We start from the raw sequence: 4349 nt of genomic DNA, 5'->3' as shown, positions 1-4349 counted from the left end.
AGAGAGAGCATTCCAGGCATAGGGGACAACCAGACAGAGAAAATGCTTGGAAGCAAGAGATGGAATATCTTAACTTCCCTATTTTTGTTGAGGGGTTTGCCTAGTATCATAGATTTAGTGCTAGAAGGGGCCTTAAAAGCCAGGTAGTCCATCACCTTATTTTACAGATGTGGAAGTTAAAGCACAGAGCAGTTAAGTGACTTGCTGAACTAAGACTGAAGCCAAATTTGAACACAGGTCTTCTTACTTCCAACTCCAGCGCCCAATGTACCACAGACACCACCCATGCTGCCTTTCAACTTTTCCACTTGTTTGAATTACTCTTTTTTAATTGCCAATGTTATTAATTTCATTATTGGGAGCATACATGGAGAGAAATAAAGAAGGAAATCTTTTTATTGTCAATGTCTGAATACCATCCTGACTTCAGGACATGTGAAAAGCCACCACATTAGCAGACAAGTGACCAAGAAGTTCTATTTCTGCCTTTGAATAGCTGGAGTCACCCTTGGTGACAGCATAGTAACTCGTAGGATCAACTGTTTCTACAGTCAGTGCTTTGTATTGGAAAGGAGCCTCCTGAGAACCTCCCTTAGCAACCTTTCTCCTATCCTTAGAGCCAACCAACGCCACAGTGACTCCTAAAACTTATTAGGACCATTTCATCCTTTCAAAAACAACTTTTAAAAATCTTTTTGAGGAAATACAGGCAGGAAAAGTAGAATATGTGAACTACGTTTTGGCTTGGAAGCATATTAAATATTAGTAACCTTTATTGGCTATGCCCTTTTGAAAATCCACAGAGATCTGAGTAGAAATTTAATTTGTCTGAATATTTGTTAAGCATCTTTTATGTGCAAGGTTCTGGAGATCCAAAGACAAAAAGCAAAACCACTTCTGTCCTAGAGAAACTTACATGAGAAAGATGATGATGATGATAGCTAGCACTGATAGCTCTTTAAGCTTTGCAGAGTACTTGACATTTTATTTCATCTGATCCTTACAACCACCCTGTGATGTAGTGTTGGGATTGGAAGTTCAAATCCGTGTGGACGGTCTCGGGCGGGTAAAAGTGGGACTTCTAAATCTTAGAGTCTTACGAGGCCCTCCATGAACAGCGGGGATTCGAGAAGGTCAGACTGAGCTAGCTCGGCTAGCTCGGGTATTTCCGCCTCTCCCCGGGAGATACGTGATGGCTGGAGACTCCCTGCCCTCGAGGTCGTCCCGGCTCTGGGCACACTATTGTTATCTAACAGCACGGTATTTAGATGCAAACTGTGCGGCTGAAGGTTAAGTAGGATTGAGGGAGCCTGAAAGCTCTCTTAGCACGTGAGGAGCCAAGAGGACAGTAGGCTCCGCTTCTCTTCTCTTCTCTCTCCCCTCCCCCTCTCTCCCCGCTTGTACTTCTACTTCCAATCCCTTAAGATCCTAGCCTCCTTAGGAAATCTCCCCCTCTTCCTCCTAAGGAAGACCTCCCTGCACTTGTAACTAGACCCTGAAATAAAGCTCAACCCTTGTTCGACTCTGGAACGTCCTTTCTCTCATATGAGCATCCAGTTTTGGCCAACCGAAGACCTCGGAGGTGAGGTAAGAAGACTCGGGTAGCCCACACAGGCCTCTAGGCCTGACAATGTAGGTGCTATTATTATCCCCAGTCTACAGATGAGGACACTGAGGCAGGGAGAGGTGAAATGACTTGGCTAGGGTTATACAATCCCTAAGTATCTGAACCCTTCCTGACTCTGAGTCCAGCACCCTATTTACTGTGCCACAGAAATTGCACCCAGATAATTTAACAAGTACATACTACATAGTCCAAAGCCTATGAAGGAAGCTTGAAGAAAGGAGATTAGAATAATGACAGGGACAGATGAGAAGGGAGAGTGTTCCAAGCATGAAAGATGGACTTATGAGATGCTAGTGAGGCAAGAGATGAATTGTGATGTTCAGGGAACAGCAGCCTCCTGTTTGGCCCCTGAAAAGTCAGCTTTAGTTTGGGTAGAAAAGAGAGACTGTGAAGGATCACTGATTTTGAATCAAAAGGACCAGAAGTCATTGAATCCAATCCTTTTATTTTAAAGACGCACAAACTCAGCTTGAGTGTCTTGGCCAAGATAAGTAAGGAGAAGTAGATAAGCTGAGTTTCAAACCACAGCTCTCAGACTTCAGAGACAGCATTCATTTGACTATTCCCCTAACCTGAGCTAAAGAGCAGTAATGAGTCACTAAAAGCTTTTGAGCTGAGGGGTGACATGTGTCTTAGGAAAAGTATTTGGGTAGCTGTGTGGAAGATAGATTGGAGAAGGAAGAGATTGGAAGTAAGGAAACTAATGAAATGGTTTTTGCAAATGCAGGTGAAAGATGATGAGGGATTGAGATAGGGTGTTTGCCAGATGTTGTGGAAGTAGAATTAAGATTTGGCAATGATTGAATAAGAGTGGGGGAGAGAAAGGGAAGAGTCAAAGGTGACTGAAAATGTATGAATCTGAATCACCAGGCAGATGACAATGCTTTCCATGGAAACAGGGAAGTTTCTTTGGGAGAGGAAAATTTAGGGGAAAAAAGAATTTTAATTTTGGACATTCTGACTTGGAGAATCTAACAGGATGTATGGGCTGAAATGTCTCTGAAGCAGTTAGAGATGAAGTTAGATTAGTATCAGGAAATACTTATTTTACTAATTATAGTAACACTAATATTATATAATATATAATTATATTATTGTATTTTTAAATTTATGTATGGAATATACAGGAGAAATTTTTAATTATAAACAATACATTTTATATTTATAAACAATTTATAATATATAATTATATCATATAAAATACATAATAATATATAATACTGATAATACTAATATTCAGGAGAGATGTTAGGAATACATAATTCAACAGTCATCTTTAGATAATAACTGAATCCTTGGAGTAGATGTTTCCAAGGAGAAAAAGAAGGGTAGAGGATCTGGGGCAGAGTCTTGGGGGATGCCTATATCTAGGGGTTGAGTATGAATGATGATTCAGCAAAGTAGACTGAACAGTCAGAAGGGTTGGAGGAAATCCAGGAATACCTGCAGAGAGGAAAGTAAAATCAGGAATAAAAAGTCCATAAGACTTAACAGTTAAGAAATCAATGGTCAGCTCCAAAGAAGGAATTCCAGTAAAATTGTGGGATCAGAAGCCAGATTATTAGGGTTTCAGAAGTGTATTATTTGGAAGAAGAGACAATGTGTAGACTATTCTTTCCAGGAATTTGATAATGGAAATCAGAAATGATTTCCAGGAAAAGAATTTTTGGTGAAATGAAAGTATTTTGTTTTTTAAGGAAGACTTGGAGTACAGTACAAAGAAAACTGGCTCCACAAGCAAATAATCTCCAGTGTTCAGCTTCTTCATCAGCTTAGGGAAGTCCTCTCTGTGCTTCCATTTTCTCATTTCTATAATGCATGGTTGGACATCTTGGCTTCTAAGTTCCCTTCCAGCTCTAGAGCTAACTAAGATCCTATGATCCTGAGGACTGTTGTGATCTGAACCTATTTATAGGCAGTAGAAAAGACTTAGTAGAGACAGAAGATTGTAGAAAGAGAGATCAATGGAGCAGGTTTCCACTGGAGGATATGGAATTGAGGGCACATGTAGAGGAGTTAACCTTGGCTACAGAGGAAGGCCACCAATTTCTCAGTAATTAGAGCAAAGGAAGAGAGGATGGGTGATAATTAAGATGTGTTTGGATAAAAAAAAGATAATAGATCTAGAAGGGGACTTAAGGTCATGTATACAAATGAGAGGATTGAAGGTCAAAGAGTTTCAATGACTTGCCCAAAGTTACACAGGTGAAAAGAAGCAGAGTCAAGATTTGAACTCACAACTTATAACTCTTAGTTTTCAACTCTTTGCATTGTATCATGTTTATGAAGGAATCCAGTTCAGATGGCCTTACTTTTCTTGGTAAAGGAGGAGGTGATGTCATCTGCTGGGTTTGGGCTAGTGTTGGTGTGAGGAGAGGGGAAAACATTTGAAACAGCAGTCATTGGGAGTGTGATAAAGTCAATCAGGGAAGAGTGAAAAGATTCCTGAATAGTCAAGAAGCCTCATTTCAACCAACCAATTGATAAAGGTTTGTGTTACTAAAACCTAAATTTGTAGTGGACCCAGTCAGCATGGTCTGGTAATTTCTTCTAGTAGTCTTCAGCAGCTCACAAGGAGCAGAGGAGTCCAATGGGAAAGATGACCCAGGGTTGAATGCTGACAGTTTTTCTAGGAACTCAAAGGTAGAAGGCAGTGTTTGTGACTGAGCTGGTTAAATTTAGGGTTAAGACAATGAAAGGAGGAAACTTATGCCAGAATTTG

Source organism: Notamacropus eugenii, chromosome 6, assembly GCF_028372415.1.
Source record: "Notamacropus eugenii isolate mMacEug1 chromosome 6, mMacEug1.pri_v2, whole genome shotgun sequence".
Classification (NCBI taxonomy): Eukaryota; Metazoa; Chordata; class Mammalia; order Diprotodontia; family Macropodidae; genus Notamacropus; species Notamacropus eugenii.
The sequence above is the reverse complement of the archived record's forward strand: the minus strand, read 5'-3'. Positions refer to the sequence as shown.